General features: G+C 47.5%; 1 pseudogene across 1 annotated transcript in view; it reads left to right on the forward strand.

The window, feature by feature from the left end:
- The window catches only part of LOC144299432 (immunoglobulin lambda variable 1-51 pseudogene), a 34,562-nt pseudogene extending 18,444 nt beyond the window's left edge, over positions 1-16,118 (forward strand). Inside the window, exon 2 of the transcript XR_013366171.1 lies at positions 15,766-16,118. The product of XR_013366171.1 is annotated as an immunoglobulin lambda variable 1-51 pseudogene (transcript). The remainder of the gene's footprint in view (positions 1-15,765) is intronic.
- Positions 16,119-20,812: the final 4,694 nt, after the last annotated feature.

Here is a 20,812-nt window from a genome sequence, read left to right on the forward strand (position 1 = left end):
TTTATTGATTTTAGGGGGGGGATCTCTCTATTTCCTGGATCTGAATGCCTGTTTCCCTTCCCAGATTAGGAAAGTTTTCAGCTAGGATTTATTCAAATACATATTCTTGCCCTCTGCCCCTTTTGGCACCCTCGGGAACCCCAATTAAATGTAGGTTTTTCTTCCTCAGGCTGTCATTTATTTCCCTTAATCTAACCTCATGGTATTTTAATTGTTTGTCTCTTTTTTCCTCAGTTTCCCTCTTTGCCATCAACTTGTCTTCTATGTCACTCACTCGTTCTTCCACCTCGTTAACCCTCGTCGTTAGGACTTCTAGTTTGGATTGTGTCTCATTCAATTGTTTTTAATTTCTGCCTGATTGGATCTAAATTCTGCAGTCATGAAGTCTCTTGAGTCCTTTATGCTCTTTTCTAGAGCCACCAGTAGCTGTATGATAGTGTTTCTGAATTGGCTTTCTGACATTGAATTGTAATCCAGATTTTGTAACTCTGTGGGAGAGAGGACTGTTTCTGATTCTTTCTTTTGAGGTGAGGTTTTCCTTCTAGTCATTTTGCTCAGTGCAGAATGGCCAAAAACAAGTTGTATTGGGAAAAGGAGAAAAAGAGAAAGAAGGAAAGAAAAGAGAAAAAGAAAAAAGAAAAAAGGAAGAGAAAAAGAAAAAAAGAGAAGAAAAAGAGATAGAGAAAGAAAAAGAATGAAAGGGAAAAAAGGGTGGGGGAAGCAAACAGAAATCAAAAAGAAAAAAAAAAACCACGGTGGAGTATCTTCTAATTCTGTATACTTTAAGTCCCTTGACTTCCCCTGGAACTTGTCCCTCTAGCTGGTCTTCTTGGGGAGGGGTCTGTTGTGCTGATATTCAGGTCTTAGAACTTGGGGGAGCTGCTGTGCCCCTGCCTGGTGCAGGGCTCAGTGAGGGTTGTTTACCCCCTGAGGTCCCAGGAGGAACAACCATGGTGGTGGCAGCAGCTCTGGAAACCTGGATTCAGCCCCCACAGGAACTCTGATGCACTTGGCCTGCAGGGCCTGGAGGCTCCGGGGGGCGGGGCCGCCGCTCTGCTCAGCTTGGGGCAGGAGCGTCCTTGCTGTCCTGGGCCCTCCCGGCCTCTGCCTGTCCCGGGGGGAGGCTGGATCCCGGGCTGTATCCCTGGCGCCCTGGGCTCCCAAGCCTGCGCTTTGGATTCGTGCTCCTGGCCGCGCAGCCCCCTCCGAGGAGCCGCTGCCCGAGCCCATCCAAGCTGCAACCAGAGCCGCGCAACTGCCTCCACACGGAGCCTCTTCCTCCACCCGAGCCCCTCCAAGCTGCTCCTGGCCACACAGCCTCCTCCACCAGAGCCACCGTCCAAGTCCCTCTGAGCTGCTCCGGTCCACTGTGCATGCTGCAGCCCCTAGGGAGCTTGGCCACCGGGTATGGTGCACTCTCCTGCACGTGCAGGTGTCTGTTAGTGTCCCAGGGAGCCCGAGGGCATCCCCGCCCTTCTGGGGCCCTGCTATAACCCCCTTCAAGTGCCTTTCCGCCCGGGAAGATTGGTGCAGCTCCTGCTTGTCCTGGACGGGGCTCTCCTGTCCTGGGGACACTCGCCCGGGCCTTAGCCCGGCTCCTCGTGGGGCCCCTCCCCCTTGGATGCCTTTTGTTTCTTTATTTCTTTTTTCCCTGTCTTCCTACCTTGATATAATCACGAACTCTTCTCACTGTAGTGTTCCAGCTGGTCTCTCTTTAAATCTCAGGCCATATTCATAGATTTTCAGGATTATTTGAAGGTTTTCTAGGTAATTTGGTGGAGACAGTTGATTTGAGGACCCTAATCTTCAGCCATCTTGCCCCTCTTCCTGTATGGATGGACCCTACACCCAGCAGAAGAAGAGACTTAATTAAAATTTGAGAGAACTCAACGAAATCGAGACCAGAAGAACTGTGGAACAGATCAACAGAACCAGGAGTTGGTTCTTTGAAAGAATTAATAAGATAGATAAACCATTAGCCAACCTTTTTAAAAAGAAGAGAGGGAAGACTCAAATTAATAAAATCATGAATGAGAAAGGAGAGAGCACTACCAACACCAAGGAAATACAAACGATTTTAAAAAACATATTATGAACAGCTATACGCCAATAAAAGGCAATCTAGAAGAAATGGAAGTATTCCTGGAAAGCCACAAACTACCAAAACTGGAACAGGAAGAAATAGAAAACCTGAACAGGCCAATAATCAGGGAGGAAATTGAAGCAGTCCTCAAAAACCTCCCAAGACACAAGAGTCCAGGGCCAGATGGCTGCCCAGGGGAATTCTATCAAACGTTTAAAGAAGAAATCATACCTATTCTACTAAAGCTGTTTGGAAAGATAGAAAGAGATGGAGTACTTCCAAATTCATTCTATGAGGCCAGCATCACCTTAATTCCAAAACCAGACAAAGACCCCACCAAAAGGGAGAATTACAGACCAATATCCCTGATGAACATGGATGCAATAATTCTCAACAAGATACTAGCCAATAGGATCCAACAGCACATTAAGAAAATTATTCACCACGACCAAGTAAGATTTATCCCCGGGACACAAGGCTGGTTCAACACTCGTAAAGCAATCAATGTGATTCATCATATCAGCAAGAGAAAAACCAAGAACCATATGATCCTCTCATTAGATGCAGAGAAAGCATTTGACAAAATACAGCATCCATTTCTGATCAAAACTCTTCAGAGTGTAGAGATAGAGGGAACATTCCTCAACATCTTAAAAGCCATCTACGAAAAGCCCACAGCAAATATCATTCTCAATGGGGAAGCACTGGGAGCCTTTCCCCTAAGATCAGGAACAAGACAAGGATGTCCACTCTCACCACTGCTATTCAACATAGTACTGGAAGTCCTAGCCTCAGCAATCAGACAACAAAAAGACATTAAAGGCATTCAAATTGGCAAAGAAGAAGTCAAACTCTCTCTCTTCGCCGATGACATGATACTCTACATAGAAAACCCAAAAGTCTCCACCCCAAGATTGCTAGAACTCATACAGCAATTTGGTTGCATTTACTTTTAAAGAGTTCAGGGAATAGAGCAGTTTGAGTCCACTTCCAAAGGTTTAGGGAAAAATCAACATGCTATTTGCAAATATCTTCTCCCATTCTGTAGGTTGTCTTGTAGTTTTGTTGACTGTATCCTTTGCTGTGCAAAAGCTTCTTATCTTGATGAAGTCCCAATAGTTCATTTTTGCTTTTGTTTCTTTTGCCTTCGTGGATGTATCTTGCAAGAAGTTACTGTGGCCGAGTTCAAAAAGATTGTTGCCTGTGTTCTCCTCTAGGATTTTGATGGATTCTTGTCTCACATTTAGATCTTTCATCCATTTTGAGTTTATCTTTGTGTATGGTTTAAGAGAATGGTCTTGTTTCATTCTTCTCTGCACGAGGCTGTCCAATTTTCACAGCAGCCATTAGAAATGACATATACACACCGTTTGCTTCAATGTGGATGGATCTCGAGGGAATTATGCTGAGTGAAATAAGTCAGTCGGAGAAGGACAGACATTATATGGTCTCATTCATTTTGGGAATATAAATAATAGTGAAAGGGAATAGAAGGGAAGGGAGGAGAAATGGGTAGGAAATATCAGAAAGGGAGACAGAATATGAAGACTCCTAACTCTGGGAAACAAACTAGGGGTGGTGGAAGGGAGTTGGGTGGGGGTTGGGGGTGACTGGGTGGCGGACACTGAAGGGTGCACTTGATGGGATGAGCACTGGATGCTATTTTGTATGTTGGCAAATGGAACTCCAATAAAAAGTAAATTTATTATTTAAAAAATATCAACTTGTTAGTTTTCAGACTTGTAGCCAGAGATTTTAGGAAGCTAGAGAAAATCGGGGTCAAGTTCAGGTTATAATGATCAGGAATTGCATCATGTATTTACTCAGATGTGTCATGGAAATATATTTCTTCTCAATAACCACCCATATTTCTACTAAATATAGCTGAATTAATATAAATTAGTTCAGGGATCCCTGGGTGGCGCAGCGGTTTGGCGCCTGCCTTTGGCCCAGAGCGTGATCCTGGATACCCGGGATCGAATCCCACATCGGGGCTCCCGGTGCATGGAGCCTGCTTCTCCCTCTGCCTATGTCTCTGCCTCTCTCTCTCTCTGTGACTATCATAAATAAAAAAAAATAAAAAAATATACAAATTAGTTCACTGAATTTGAAGAGTTTCAAAAATAACCTATCTGATTATACACATATTTGCAGCAAGTTTTGCACTTGAACATATAGGCTCTTGTTAAAACCTGCCTTGCTGCAACTCTTCTGAAAAGCCTCTGGTTAAATGTTTAACAGCTCCCCCAGTATAGAATCCAAGCCAAAACTTGTGCCAAATACTTGTCATCAGACTTAACCTGCAACACGTATACACTTGGGTACATACCCAGGTGTCTGTTCTTGAAGTACCAAAATATCCCAGGATTCCTGTGCCTGCCAGAACATGACCTTCCTGTCATGGTCATGACAGGACCTGCTAAATGGTTCGAAACTCTGTAAGAAGGTGGCAGGCTGATATCTCCAAGAGGCTTTATTGGATCCATAAATTCAATGTTAGTTCCCTAAATCTGACTGGTCATATATGATCATGTGTGTAAAGATATATGACATTCTACCCCTTGTTCATTTCCCAGAGTTAGGAGTCTCTCAAGTTTTGTCACCCTCTCTAATTTTTCCCACCTATTTTCTATCCTTTTCCCCTAAGGGTTAGTTGAAAGGGAGATGGGTGGGGGGTGATGGGTGACTAGGTGATTGTCACTAAGGGAGGCACTTGACGGGATGAGCACTGGGTGTTATTCTATATGTTGACAAATTGAACACCAATAAAAAATAAATTTATAAAAAAAATGTACTATGTGTAGAAACACCAGCTCAGTCCTGACCCATATAGAGCTGAGAGAGCACCATGGTTGGAGTCACCTGAGAACTCTGAGTAGAGCATAAAGTCTACACTGAGGTGATGGGAAGACGCCTAAGGGGACAGCTGGCAAGTCCTTAATGGAAAAAATATTGGACAGAGAAGAGGAAAGATAGAAATTTTCTCTTATGGTTTTTAGTCACCAATCAGTTGAGGGTATATCTGGTACCATGCACCAGAGGGCACTTGGTTCCATTTCCTAGGAATCAGATTTGATCAGAGCTGGGACCTGCCACCTGGCACTGCCTATGCCCTCTGCTCACAGTGAGGAAATCCTCACACCCTGGGGCCGCAAACAACCTCTCCCATGTCCACCCCCCTCATATCCTCTGGCAGAGGCACCTGACCCAAGGTCAGGGAGGGGTCAAAGGGCTGGTGTCTCATTTGCATGGATGGTCCCTCCCTTTCTCAGAGGATGAAGAGGGGAAGGGAGAGATGAGGGGAGGCTCTGTTCAACTGTGGGACCACAGAGGGCAGGATCAGTGATGACCTCCACCATGGCCTGGTCCCCTCTCCTTCTCAGCCTCCTCACTCACTGCACAGGTTACTGGATGTGGGAACAGGGGACTAGGGCCTGGGAGGACACATGGGATCCTGCATTCTTCTTTTGTCTTCAGGCCTCAGCATCACCCTCTCTGTATCTTTCCCCCTTGCAGGGTCCTGGGCCCAGTCCATCCTGACTCAGCAGCCCTCAGTCTCTGGGTCACTGGGCCAGAAGGTCACCATCTCTTGCACTGGATTCCCTAGCAACAATGATTATGATGCAATGAAAATTCATACTTAAGTGGGCTGGTACCAACAGTCCCCAGGAAAGTCACCCAGTCTCCTCATTTATGATGAAACCAGAAACTCTGGGGTCCCTGATCGATTCTCTGGCTCCAGATCTGATAGCTCAGCCTCCCTGCCCATCTCTGGACTCCAGGCTGAGGACAAGACTGAGTATTACTGCTCAGCATGGGATGATAGTCTTGATGCTCACACAGTGCTCTGGGTCCATGAGGAAGTGAGACACAAACCTGCTGTCCCCACAGCAAAGGGGTTTCCTCTGCAGCCCTTTTTCCTTGGCTGTCAGCTGGTTCCTTTATTTCCTTGGTGTAATCTGGAGTCTGAGATACACTCCAAGAAAGTTTATCTACAAAATATATCCCCATTCTCTTAAACTGAGTTCCCAAAATCCATCTTTGGCATGAACACGTGATAGGATTTTCTCAGATTCAACAGACATTCCTGGCTGCCAGGGACAGGCTGCCCTGGGCAATGAGTTCATGCAGGTCAAGGCTGATACAGACATGCAGAATCCAGGTTTGTCTGAGACACAGCTCATCAGAGGTGTGCAGTGTGTGTCCTGGTACCAACGGCTCCCATGAATGGGCCCTAAATCCTTGTCTAGAAATAACATTTAGATCACTTGGTGGCCCGGATCCATTCTCTGGCTCCGTGTCTGGCAACTCTAGCTTCATGAACATCACTAGGCTATGGTCTGAAGATGGAGCTGCTCCTCACAGCCCCTCCTGGGACAAAATTCTTGGGGCTCACACTGAGCCCCAGACCTGTGAAAAAGGGGAGCAAACCCCTTTCTCATCTGCTGGGAGCAGGAACCCAACATCTGTTCAGGCTCAGCCTGTGGCTTCTGCTTCTCCTGCTCCTGCTGCTGCCACCTTGGGACTAGGTCCATCCTGGGCACTGCCCTGGAGGGGGTGCTTCCACCTTCCCTTCTATCCTCAAGTCACTCACAACAACCCTTTCTAGACCAAGATTCCAAAAAGACATAGAAAGGAAGTTCTCCTCTCTTCCCTTCTATTCCCTTTCACTATTATTTATATTCCCAAAATGAATGAGATCCACACCTGCCAGTCCCAGTCACGAACTTCAGCCCCTGCCTGAGTCTGGGCCCAGGGCACACGTTCTGTCAGCCTCAGGCCCCCAGAGCTCAGGGGGGTCTTCCCAGCCTCCTTCCCATGACAGACACCATAAGAAGTTTGGGGTGGACAGCAGTGACCAGAATGAAGTGCTCCTTCCCTGGGGGCTGAAGGGATGAGAGAGAGCCCCCAGCTCCGCCTTCCTGTGGCTGGGGTCCTGAGGGTGTGCAGGTGGAGAAAAGGTTTGTGTTCGTCTCCATCTCCACTTCTGCATGAAATTCACTGTCCAGGGCACTGCAGCCTGACTTTGGACATTCAGCTCATGCTCCTTCCTGACTCTGCCTCCCCCTGGGGTGTGAAGGTCTGCAAGCATCCCCCCTAACACATGTTCACTTTCATCAGCACCTTCTGTAATATTTCAAAGGGACACATGAAGAGGGGGCAGGTCTCACTTCATCCAATACCCATCTCACCCCTGAGGACCTTCAGCAGAGGGGAGGACTCATTTCCCCAAATGCTGCCGGTACACTGCAGGGATGGCCCCAGGGAGCCAGCCTGGACCGAGGGACACTGCCTCCAGGACTCTTCTTTCCTCTCCTATACTTGGGAGGTGGCCCATGGTTCTCCCCCAGGCTCCTGTCCCCCTAGACAGCCACACCCACCCCGGGGTGTGCTCACCAGGCCTGGACACCAACCTCGGGTCATGGGCATTTCTCCTGTCGCTCAGGGTCAGGGTCCACCAATTCTGAGCTAGGAAATCAGTGTTTTTGCTCCTTCCCCAGATCTTCTACTCTTTCATGCACAGCGAAACCTCCCCCTACTTGAGGTTCTCCTGCAGTGACAGCAGCACCCTCTGACGGGGCCCATCAAACCACATTCCCACATTCCTCTTCCCCCTTCTCTCCTCACCTTCCTCCTCTTGCACAGGCCTGATCAGATCCTGCGAACACAGCCACCTCCATCCCTGCCTGCTCTGTTCCTGCTGCAGTTGCTCTGCCCCAACCACATGGTTTATTCAGAGCTGCCCTGTAATGTCCCCCTGTATATTCGGGCCACATTATCACCAGATGGTGTTTCTTCTGTGAAATCACTGCCTGCCAGCTTGTTTGGAGCATCTTCATGCCGTTTTTTGTTTTTTTCTTCTATGACTCAATGTGCAGGACATGGTCACGCCTCTCTTGAGATACACTGAAAGGCCCACCTTGGAGGAGCCCCATAAATGGGAGTGGGATAGGTAGTCTTTTGCATAATTTATGTTTTGTAGTCATTCCCCCTCTCACAGGAGTGCTTATTTCTGGATGACTTCCCTCCATGTGGGACGCTCTCAAATCAGACACTGTATCCATGTTCTTTACATCGGACCCCGCAGGGTGCTTCACACAGTCCTTCAGGTCACTGCTGAGTGCTGGTGTCACAGCTCTGGTTATAAACCTAGGACTCTGAGGACCCTGAGAGGGACATGTAACCAGCAGGGGGGCACTGTGCATCCTTCTGGGCCTGCAAGGGGACCCTCCCAGCTGGGGGAGCCCCCCTGGCCTGAGGGCTGGGCAGAGGCTGAGCTGCCCCTTGTGCCCCCTGGTGAGACCCAGGAGCCTGGTGCCCTCAGGGCCTGGCAGAGGCTCATGCACAGTGTCTTAAGTGGGTTTTCACTTCTCCCTCCACTGCCTCCTGAGTCCCACTCAGAGCAGGCCATGTCATCAGACTCCTCTGTGCCCTGGTCTCCTGAATCACTGATCAGATGGAGTCTGAGAGAGTCTGTAAGGGGTGATAATTTTCACAAAGAGCACACTTATTTCCCTGGAGACAGTGGAGAGTATATGACAAGCCTGGGAGAGAAGGGCTCGACACTGGGGACCAGGAGCTCGTGGGTGAAGTAGTCCTGTGGATATGACTTCCTACAGCTGACACCACTCAGGACCATGGGCAACCTCATTTAGGCCTGTTCCTCATCCTCAGCAACTGCCAGCAGCCTCCTCTCCTCTGGTACAAACTGATGCTTTGCAACAGTTGGGTGGAGGGAGATGTATTGGATGTCCAGGAAGGAGAAATCACAATAATTGCTGGAAATCCCTTTGCCAATGAAGCTGTCACGAATACTCAAAACTAGGATTTTGCTACTTCAGAGGGAAGAACAGTGAAATGGGTATTACCATAGTAGGAGCTTTCTGGGAGAAGACCTGAGTTGAGAGCTAGCACAGCCTTGACTGAACTTCCTGTCTACAGCCTGATTTTCTGCCATGGGGTTGGTCAACCTGTTCTCCTTGACCATCACTGGGTTCCAGGATGAGGACAAATTATCAGTGTCGCTCAGTTGGCTTGAACCACCATGCCCCCGAGAGCCAGTGCTACATGGGTAAAAGAGATAAATATCTCCCTTCCACTCTTGTCTGACTCCATCCTCCCCTGTCCCCACCCAAGTCCCACACCATCTCAAGTTCTACCTTCCTCCAACACTGCTACTGGAAGTCAAATACAGGCTTTATGACAATCACCCCCTTTCTTGCTTATCTCGATACAAACCTGATTGGTCTAATTTCCGGAGCAAATAGCTGCTCAATCATGGTGGTGTCGGTGAGGAGGGGATGCCAAGAAGAACAGAAGTCTAGCCTGTGTCACCTGCAATCCAGTTAGATTCCTGCCACCACCCCCCTTGGATCAACCCTCCTGTGACCCAGGATTTGCCGGTCATTCCCTGAGCTCCAGAACCTTTGATGAGATGGGTTGATCCCTTTCTTCTCAACTTATATTCTCCCTTTATCCCATTATTTGGGATGACATTGGATAAGCCTTATTTTTGGTAGTATCTATGGTCTCTGGTCCTATATTCACAAATCATCTCAATATTCTAGGACAATCTCCACAGAGTCCCACTTTTCTTCAGGGACAGTGCATGGAGCACTTACCAATGCAATGAGTCAGGGCCCAGGATGTTGGAAATAACAGATCACTAATGTTCTTTTCATATCATTCCTCATATGCCGGACAATTTTAAAGTTGACTCAACAGTTATACATATGATGTTGAATAAGAAGAAAATAACGAGTTGCCAAGAATACAACAAATCTAAAATTAAAACATAGAGAGGGATGCAAGATAAACCCTTTCCCCACCCATGTATTATTCTCAAGGCAGTGACAGACAGGAGAGCCCAGGGCCTGTCCCCTGTGGCTGAGGGAACCTATCAGGAGACCTTCACACAACTAGAGCAGCAACAAAGAACACAGCAACATACATGTAAGAGGATCTCTGTGATGACTTGGGACCTTAGAGCCCTCAGGACAATTATGTACTTAATGTTGGTTTAGATAATCCTAGATGGATAATCACCCAGGGCACTTGGCAGAGGCCAGCTCAGGAGCAGGTTGTGCTGAGATATCTGCAGAGGTAACAAGTAAATGTGAGGAATTGGGACCGAAACACCTTGGTTGTGTCCTCACTCCCTTGGGTATGAATAAATGTCTTCTTTGGAAGATGGGTTTGCAATTGAGGAGTGTTGGGCACGAAAGCCCCCCCCCATTGGTCTGTGGACTCGATTCCAAAGAGATTTTCCGTTTAATTAATTTCACAGATATTGGCATAGATCAGGATCCCTTTGAGAGTGAGACTCAGCAGTATCATGGGCAGGACTAAAGGATCCTGGTACCTAGAAATGAGATGTAGTGAGGTGGAGACACCAGCTCACACTCGGGGCTTTGGGTCATGGTGAGGTGTGTGCCCTGGACCAGCACGGGGCGCTGTGGGACTGCTCTGCAGTCCCTAAGCAGCTCATTAGTGAGAAGCATTCAAACAGCCAGGGCCTTGAGGCCTGGCACAGTGCTCCCTGATGGGACTCAGCAGTTGTGTCCCCTCTGTCCTGACAGAGACTCCCCAGGGGACTTGTGTGTTGTCTCAGCAGGTGCTTCCTCCCAGAGCTCTCCCCAGGGCTGAAGCCACCTCCATCCTCCTCAGTGTGTGGTGTGAGCCAAGCTCCAGCACCAGGGCCCAGGGAGGGCCTGGACAGTCAGTGGGTGGAGCGTATTTACATGGGCAGCCCCTCCTGTGGCAGAGGGTGGAGGAGAAAAGGAGGCATGTGGCAGCCCAGTCCACTGTGGGGACCTTGGGGCTCTGGCACCATGGTCTGAAAGCCTGTTCTCTTTGTGTTCCTCTCTTACTGCACAGGTAGGGTCAAACCTCGGGGATTATACTGAATCACCTCTGTTTCAGAACCTAGAGAAAATTTACTCTATCTCTATATAAAGGGGATCCCTGGGTGACTCAGCAGTTGAGCGCCTGCCTGCAGCCCAGGGACTGATCCTGGAGTTCTGGGATCAAGTCCCACGTCACGCTCCCTGCATGGAGCCTGCTTCTTCTCCTTCTGCTGTGTCTCTGCCTCTCTCTGTGTGTCTCTCATGAATAAATAAATAAAATCTTAAAGAAAATAAACCTATGTAAAATCCCATGTGTGTCTGTATCTGCAGGTTCCTGGTCCCAGCCAGTGCTGACCCAGCTGCCCTCCTTCTCTGTATCTCTGGGAACAACAGCCAGACTCACCTGCACCCTGAGCAGTGTTGGCAGCTACTAAACATCCTTTTCAAGGAGAAACCAAGGAGCCCCCCACCCCGGTATCTCCTATACTACTATTCAGACTCAGATAAACCCCAGGTCTCTGGGGTCCCCAGCCACTTCTCTGCATCCAAAGACTCCTAGGCCAATGCAGGGCTCCTGCTCGCCTCTGGGCTGCAGCCTGAGGATGAGGCTGACTATCACTGTGCTATAAATCATGACAGTGGAAGTAGTTCCTGATACTCACAGTGTCTCAGATAAGTTTAGAAGTGAAGGATCTTGTCTCTTAGCCTCTGTTCAGTAAAAAATAGTAATATAATTATCTGGAGATACAGAGCAGAGTTTTCTCTTCCCCGTGATGATCTATCCTTCCACAGGAAAGAAAAGCAGTCCTGTAATGCACTTAGAGTGAGTGAGTGAAAATGGGACATCGTAGGAGACAGACAGATGAGGTAATAGCCCAGGGGCACATCGCCACTCACTTTGGAGAAGATGAACGGGAATAACTACCGTGTCTCCAGATGAACCTGAGGCCCAGCAAATGTTCATCTGCACATCAGTTTTACCATCTCATTCCATAAAATGGGACCTTTGTAGTGACCCAGTTGTGTCACTACTGATGTACCCATAGCTAGTACATTGACCATAGCCCTGGTCACAGACACAGTCTCCTCTCTGAGCCACCTCCACGTGACCTTGGACCAGGTGCTGCAGACTTCCTAACAACACCCCCACCCCATCCTCTGTCTTCTCCCCTCTGCTCCCGTCCCTTAGGCTTTGGTCTCTCTCTGGTTTTTCAGGTCTGAACCCTGTCTCTGCCTGAGGATTTCAGAAAACAAACAAACAAACAAACAAACAAACAAAAAAAACAGAATGATCTTGCTGTAGGTGCAAGTCCCCAGGATCCACCTATGGAGAGCTAAATGACCAGAAATTTGGGCTGCAGGAGAAACCCTCAGGGTCTCCCTCCTGTTTCTGTCACCCGACAAGACCTGCACGTCTGATTTAGGGACGTGCTTACAGACCTGCTCTCATATGAGTCCTCACCACCTGAATCAATCCTGCCCCAGGGAGAAGGTCTTTGAAATACTGGCCTCGAAATCTGAGGTTCAGGTCCTGAGATAAAAGGCAATCCCTCAGTGTGTGGAGAAGGCATAGAAGGGACTGAGGGTCACCGGGTCTCGTTTTGGGACACACACACACAGAGAGAGAGAGAGAGAGAGAGAGAGAGAGAGCTCTCCTCTCTGAAGGTAAAGTGCTTCACTCTGTAGTTTCTGTTTCCTGTCCCTTCAGTGGCGAGGCTCAATCTCAGCTTGCCCAGCTGTCCTCCAGGTCAAAGTCTCAGAGACAGAATGCCCATTAGAAGAGACCCCCCAGGATGTCAAATGTGACTACAGTCCTGTCACCAGAGTGGCCAGGATGTGCCCTGAGCACCTGCTCCCCTGGAAGGAGGCTGATGCTCAGGATTCCTCAGGGGAAGTGTCTGTCCCCATGGGCAGCTCAGCTCCCGACCATCTCTGGGCTCCAGTCACTGCCTGAGGCTGATCAGTACATTGACTCTGGGACCCCAGCCTCAGCGCTGCTCAAACAGAGCTCAAGGCCCCTGGGGACATGGGACACCCCCTCCCTGTGCTCTCAGGCTGGGATGTCACTCCATCAGTTCACCCCAAGGAAGCCTCCAGTCAGGCTGAAACTCTGCTAAATATTCTGTCCCAAGTAAGAGCCACAGGGTCTGTGACCTCAGGCACTTGGTCCCCTCATCTCCACCTCTCCACAACTCAGAGGTAACATTTGACAGAAAAATCTTGGTTCAGGTGTCTTTTGCCAATAGAATTTCATTCTCCTACTCATGGTTGTCTAAATGAGCAATTGCTCTGTCCTCAACATACTGGGCACATGTGTCTGGACCTCAGCTGTGCCCACCCCAGGTATGAGTGGGACCTTGAATTGCTCATCCTGGAAGCTCGTCTATCTATGGGAATTCCAACACTCAGATGGCTCTGAAATTCATACAACAGGGTCCTCATGGGGCCTCATGGGCACCACTTCAGGCTTTCCTACCTGCATGATCAGACCCATGATACAATCTTAAGGAAAAAAATAAGACAAGGAATTTTATTTTATTCATTTTTGTGGTGTTTTTTTATTGTTGTTTTTATAATAAATTTATTTTTTATTGGTGTTCAATTTCCCAACATACAGAATAACACCCAGTGCTCATCCTGTCAAGTGCCCCCCTCAGTGCCCATAAACCATTCACCCCCACCCCCCACCCTCTTCCCCTTCCACCACCCCTAGTTCTTTTCCCAGAGTTAGGAGTCTTTATGTTCTGTCTCCTTTTCTGATATTTCCTACCCATTTCTTCTCCCTTCCCTTCTATTCCCTTTCACTATTATTTAATGAATGAGAATGAATGAATGAGAACATATAATGTTTATCCTTCTCCAATTGTCTCATTTCACTCAGCATAATACCCTCCAGTTCCATCCACGTGGAAGCAAAAGGTGGGTATTTGTCATTTCTAATGGCTGAGGAATATTCCATTGTATACATAAACCATATCTTCTTTATCCATTCATCTTTCGAGTTAAAAATAGACCTGCCTCCTGACCCAGCAATTGCACTGTTGGGGATTTACCCCAAAGATACAGATGCAATGAAATGCCAGGACACCAGCACCCCAGTGTTTCTAGCAGCAATGTCCACAATAGCCAAACTGTGGAAGGAGCCTCGGTGTCCATTGAAAGACAAGGAATTTGGGATCCCTGGGTGGCGCAGTGGTTTGGCGCCCGCCTTTGGTCCAGGGCGTGATTCTGGAGACCCAGGATCGAGTCCCACGTCGGGCTCCCGGTGCATGGAGCCTGCTTCTCCCTCTGCCTGTGTCTCTGCCTCTCTCTCTCTCTCTCTGTGACTATCATAAATAAATAAAAAAAATTAAAAGAAAAGACATTCTTTAAAAAAAAAAAAGAAAGAGAAGGAATTTTAGTAAATGTTTTTAAATATCTATTCAAATGAGAGCCGAAGTCATTCCATTTTCCTTGTTCTGTGCTGATGTTTTAGCCAAAACTCCCATGCACAATCTCCCTCCAATAGTCAAAGATCAATATACTAGTGATTCTACCTGCATCTTTACAGTGGCATCATCATTGAGTGTTAATTAGTGTGATTGAGAAGCATTTATAGAAAAAAATATTCATCCAAGTGCACAAATGGCCAAGGAGGTGACCTATACGGAAAGTCCTCTACTGGAATCTTGTCAGAACTTCTGCAGCTGTGACACTGTCCTTCCTATAACTGCCAGCAGGTCTGCCCCTTGTGCTCTGAGGTCAGTGGCACATACAGACTCACATGGCAGGGTTTCTGCAGACTTGTGTCCATGTGCTGGGAGGACAGATCCTAGGAAGGAGTCACTGCCCATAGGATAGGGAGAATTATTATTTTAAATAGGATAAAAGAATGAGAGATGACAACGATGTTCAGTGTGTAATCTTTCCAGGAATGCACACAAGGGCTTCTACCCACAACCTGGAGAATCTCACACTCTGGCTCTTCAGGATTTCAGGAAACTCAGAGAAGGGGAAGGGCTGGAAGCAGGGGGATCATATAGGAGGAAGGTCTCAGCATCTCGTGCAGAAGAGGCCACGTGTACATGGGTACCAGTCACTTCTCTGGATGTGACAGTGATGTCAGAAGAGTTGGTATATAGACATACCTCTGCCCTGAATGGCCCATGATCAGCCAAGGGAACCGTGGATGGTTTCACACCGAGCAATTAGAGTGAAGCCTAAAGTCAACACTGTGTGATAGGAGGCCACATGATGGTCACATGTCTTGATCACAAAGGAGGAGGAGAGTGGATAGAGGTCTGCAGGCAGTACCTGTGTCCTCTGGCCATTTATCCCCATGTCATGCATGCTGAAGTGGTTTCTAGATGCCACATGAAGCTGGAGGCTTATTCCTGAGGGATCAGGTTTTCTTAAAGTTAGGAACACCACATGGCATTGCCTGTGCCCTCTGATCAGGGTTCACAGCTGAGACCTCTCCAACCCCTGGTCCCACACAGCCTCTCCCCTGCCCATGCTACATAAGCCTCAAGCAGATGGACTTGGCCCAGAGCCAGGGAGTGTCAGAGAGCAGGGGGGTGTCTCATTTGCATGGACCACCCCTTCCTCTTCCAGAGGATGAAGAGTGGAACGGAGAGATGAGGGGAGGCTCTGCTCAGCTGTGGGGCCACAGAGGCAGGATCAGTGATGACCTCCACCATGGCCTGGTGCCCTCTTCTCCTCACCCTCCTCACTCACTGCACAGGTGACTGGATGTGGGGATAGTGGAAGGGGCCCTGGGCTGCCACATGGGATCCTGCATTCTCCTCTTGTCTCCAGACCCCAGCATGACCCTCTCTGTGTCTCTTCCCCTTGCAGGGTCCTGGGCCCAGTCTGTCCTGACTCAGCCGGCCTCAGTGTCTGGGGTTCTGGGCCAGAGGGTCACCATCTCCTGCACTGGAAGCAGCTCCAACATCGGTGGAAATTATGTGAGCTGGCACCAGCAGGTCCCAGAAACAGGCCCCAGAAACATCATCTATGCTGATAACTACCGAGCCTCGGGGGTCCCTGATCGATTCTCTGGCTCCAAGTCAGGCAGCACAGCCACCCTGACCATCTCTGTGCTCCAGGCTGAGGATGAGGCTGATTATTACTGCTCAGTGGGGGATGATAGTCTCAAAGCACCCACAGTGCCCCAGGCCTGTGGGGAAGTGAGACAAAAACCTATTTAGTCGTCTACAAAGTGAGTGAGCACCTCAGCAGCTGCCAGCTTAGGCTACCCATGGAATTCATTTTTTAAAAGTTTTAATTAATTTATTCATGAGAGAGAAAGAGAGAGAGAGAGGTAGAGACATAGGCAGAGGGAGAAGCAGGCTCCATGCAGGGAGCCCGATGTGGGACTTGATCCCAGGCCCCCAGGATCATGCCTGAGCTGAAGGCAGACGCCCAACCCTTGAGCCACCAAGGCCTCCCAACCCTGTGGGATTTTATTTATTCCTTGGCTGATGCCTTAGGCCCAGATCCAGGTCAATCTTGGGGACCCTTCTGGAAATGTAAGCTCCTTCATCGTTTCTGAACGATAGTCACAGAGAGAGAGAGAGAGAGAGAGAGAGGCAGAGACACAGGCAGAGGGAGAAGCAGGCTCCATGCACCGGGAGCCCGACGTGGGATTCGATCCCGGGTCTCCAGGATCGCGCCCTGGGCCAAAGGCAGGTGCCAAACTGCTGCGCCACCCAGAGATCCCAAATCTACTGATTTAATTCTTTTTTTTTTAATTTTTATTTATTTATGATAGTCACAGAGAGAGAGAGAGAGGCAGAGACACAGGCAGAGGGAGAAGCAGGCTCCATGCACCGGGAGCCCGACGTGGGATTCGATCCTGGGTCTCCAGGATCGCGCCCTGGGCCAAAGGCAGGCGCTAAACCACTGCGCCACCCAGGGATCCCTACTGATTTAATTCTTAATCTAATTTGAAATATATATTCACAGAAACTCTGAGAATCATGTGTGACCAAACATTTATCTCTGTGTATGTACGTGTATATTTATATATTATATATTATATATATTATATATATATTTGAGAGATAGAGGAAATGCATCTGTGTTTATATATTATCATGCATAGTATTTATGAATATACATATATATTCATATATATATATATATATATATATATATATATATATATATATAATCAAGAATCAAACATCTTCACACACACAAGATCCAAGCCAAGAGGAATCATGAGAGGTTCTAACAAATATGCTAGAAAAAATTTCTGAAATGTTATATAGTGTGTGGCCAAATTTCATTTCCTGTCCTAGAAAATCCATGTCACACAACCCAACATGAACAGTATGGCATGGAAAAATTTAGAATCACTTTATTTGTTTTTTTGTTTTGTTATGTTTCATTTTGTTTAGGCTCCTACTTTTTTTATGGGAGTTCAATTTGCCAACATATAGAATAACACCCAATGCTCATCCCATCAAGTGCCCCCCTCAGTGTCCATAACCCAGTCACCCCAACCCCCGCCCACCTCCCCTTCCACGACCCCTAGTTCGTTTCCCAGAGTAAGGAGTCTCTCATGTTTTGTCTCCCTTTCTGATATTTCCCACTCATTTTTTCTCCTTTCCCCTTTATTCCCTTTCACTATTTTTTATATTCCCCAAATGAATGAGATGAAAATTCTTGAGCATATAAGAAAGAAGTATTCTTTTTTAAGATTTTATTTATTTATTCACGGGAGACAGAGAGAGGGAGAGAGGCAGAGACACAGGCAGAGGGAAAAGCAGGCTTTCTGCAGGGAGCCCAAAGTGGGACTCGATGCCAGGACTCAGGATCATGCCCCGGGCTGGAGGCAGGTGCTAAACCACTACGCCACCCAGGGATCCCCATATAGAAGTATTCCTAATCTACATGAGACTCCCTTTGATGTCAGGAAGGAACTGGACTAGAAGCAGGAGCTTTGACTCTGGAGGAGAGCTTACATGGATGGGAGCAGCTCCAGAAGGGAAGACATGTTGAATCATATTCAGGTGCCCCAAGGACAGTCTTGGACACTGTTCAGGCAAGAGTTCCTGAACACACTTTGGGAGAGAAGGATGGAGTTACTGGAAACACTGCAATGGGACCCATGATATGTCAGCCCATGGAGGTAGCATCCACCTGTATCATTGTTGTGGGATAGAAAGCACATCCCAGGGACAACTGGGTGGTCAGTGTTTGGGCATCTGCCTTTGGCTCAGGGAGAGATCTTGGAATCCGGGAATCCACATCAGGCTCTCTGCATGGAGCCTGCTTCTCCTCTGTCGGCCTATGTCTCTGTCTCTGTCTCTGTGTTTATGTGTCCCTTGTGAATAAATAAATGAAATATTAAAAACAAAGGACATAAAAAAAAACAAAGAACATCCCAAAATATGCTCTTATCCAAGTCAGACTACACTTGCAAGAGCCACTAGGGAAGGTGCTTTTACTCTGTGCTTCTCCCTGCATTTCCATGGGAACCTGAATCCCTAAGTTCCTCAGCAATATCCAGTTTAGTTCTTAGTCCATTACCAGGGTGGTGAGGAAGGGAAGAGGTGTTTATCTTGGTACACAGTTTCTGTTTGGGATCATGGAAAATTTAAGACAAGTGTTAGCAGTAATGGTTTCATAACATTTTAAATTTGCTTAATGCCATGGAATCCAACACTAAACAATGATTCAAAAGGGACCCCTCTTACAATGTTGGTGGGAATGTGAAAAGGTGCAGCCACTCTGGAAAACTGTGTGGAGGTTCTTCAAAGAGTTAAAAATAGATCTGCCCTACGACCCAGTAATTGCACTGTTAGGGATTTACCCAAAAGATACAGATGCAATGAAATGCCGGGACACCTGCACCCCGATGTTCATAGCACCTATGTCCACAATAGCCAAACTGTGGAAGGAGCCTCGGTGCCATCGAAAGATGAATGGATAAAGAAGATGTGGTTTATGTATACAATGGAATTTTACTCAGCCATTAGAAATGACAAATACCCAACATTTGCTTCAATGTGGATGGAAATGGACGGTATTATGCTGAGTGAAATAAGTCAATTGGAGAAGGACAAACATTATATGTTCTCATTCATTTGGGGAATATAAATAATAGTGAAAGGGAAGAGAAGCAAAGGGAGAAGAAATGTGGGAAATATCAGAAAGGGACACAGAACATAAAGACTCCTAACTCTGGGAAATGAACTAGGGGTGGTGGAAGAGGAGGAAGGCGAGGTGGGGGTGAATGGGTACAGGCACTGAGGCACTTGACAGGATGAGCACTGGGTGTTATTCTGTATGTTGGCAAATTGAACACCAATAAAAAATAAATTTATTATAAAAAAACCAAATGATCCATTTTAGGTATGTCTATCTTGCTATAACTACAGAATCACTTGTCCAAACTTCAGAACTATATAAACAAGTTATACTGCCAAAATGTCCTTTCCGTCTTTTTATATATACTGTATTTTAACTTACCTTTATCAGAACAATTTATGCTAATTCTTGGTGCTATCGACTGAATTATGTCCTGCAAATAATTAATGAAATGATCTCTCACCTCAGTGTGACTATATTTAGAGACAGAATTCAAGGATGTGTGGTAATTAAGGGTCAGTGAGGTCACAATTGTGGGATCCGACTCCCATGAGATGGAGACCACATAAGAAGAGGAGAGTCTGTAGAGTGTGTGTGAGGGGAGAAGAGGTCATAGGAGGGAAAGGTGAGGAGCTGGCCATCTGCCAGCAAGGAGAACTGACTTGGAAGAAGCCAACCTGCTGCTACCATGACCTTGGACTTCCAGCCTCCAGAGCTGTGAGAAAACACATTTCTGTTGTTTTAGCCACTTATTCTGTACAATTTTCTTATGGCTGCTGCCAGGTTGCTACACCATTTGTCCTTCTGTATTATTATTATTATTATTATTATTATTATTATTATTATTATTATTTTCAAGCATAAGCATAGATAGCGACTCTTCTTTTGTAAGAATAGTGTCACCTGCAGTGACAGTGATATTTTCCCTTTAGTGGAATTCATGTGCTTTCCTTTCTCTCTGAATCCCAGGACACTTAACAACTTCCCCTCACCTACCTCTGCCACCATTTCTTACTGCCATATTTCCAGACCAAATCCATGGGACTCCCCACATTGGAAACTGAGACCAAAGCTCTGGAGAGGCCAGGGATGTTTCCAGAAAGCAGCACCAGGCTCTGGCTTCAGGGAAGGTGTCCTCACAATCTGATTTGACATGTTTCCGAACTCCAGGGGCCTGTGGTGGCTTAGGAGGGTTAATAACCTGAGGGATGCTGGCAATGTCAATGTTCCCACAGGCCTGTGTGGGGCAGGACCCTGCTCAGATCTGTCATGTGTGTAATCTGACATCTGTGACCAGTCGTGTTTGGTGCTTTCCTGACTGGAGAGCACAGGGACAGTGAGTAGGAACTACATCCCTGCTTCATAGTGTCAACAGTCATACCTGACACCTGTGATGTTCCACGCCATGGCCTGTCTTGAGAGGCACAGAGCTGGGGGTCTGCTCTGTGACCAGAAGTGTCTCCTCTCCCTGAGGAGGGCAACTCTCCACATGAATAGCTAGTTGTAGGGAGTGAGTCTTGGGAAGGACTGAGTGTCAATGGGGTAGAACTGGGTCATCTGCTTCCCTTCTTACCCTAGAGCAAGGTTGGGGATGGCCCGAGGGAGGCATATCATAGGTGTCTGCTAAGTGAGAATTGAAGTACTCTGCCATGGAAGATGAGAGCTGCAACAGGGCCTGGGACAAGCTCCAGGGTAGTGGATCATGGGGGAACACAGGAGGGCAGGAGTCCTGTGGGGACACCTGAGAAATATGAAGTGGGGCTTTTCAAAGACTTGCATGTGAGTCACATAAACAGGCTGTGGT

Source organism: Canis aureus, chromosome 27, assembly GCF_053574225.1.
Source record: "Canis aureus isolate CA01 chromosome 27, VMU_Caureus_v.1.0, whole genome shotgun sequence".
Lineage (NCBI taxonomy): Eukaryota > Metazoa > Chordata > Mammalia > Carnivora > Canidae > Canis > Canis aureus.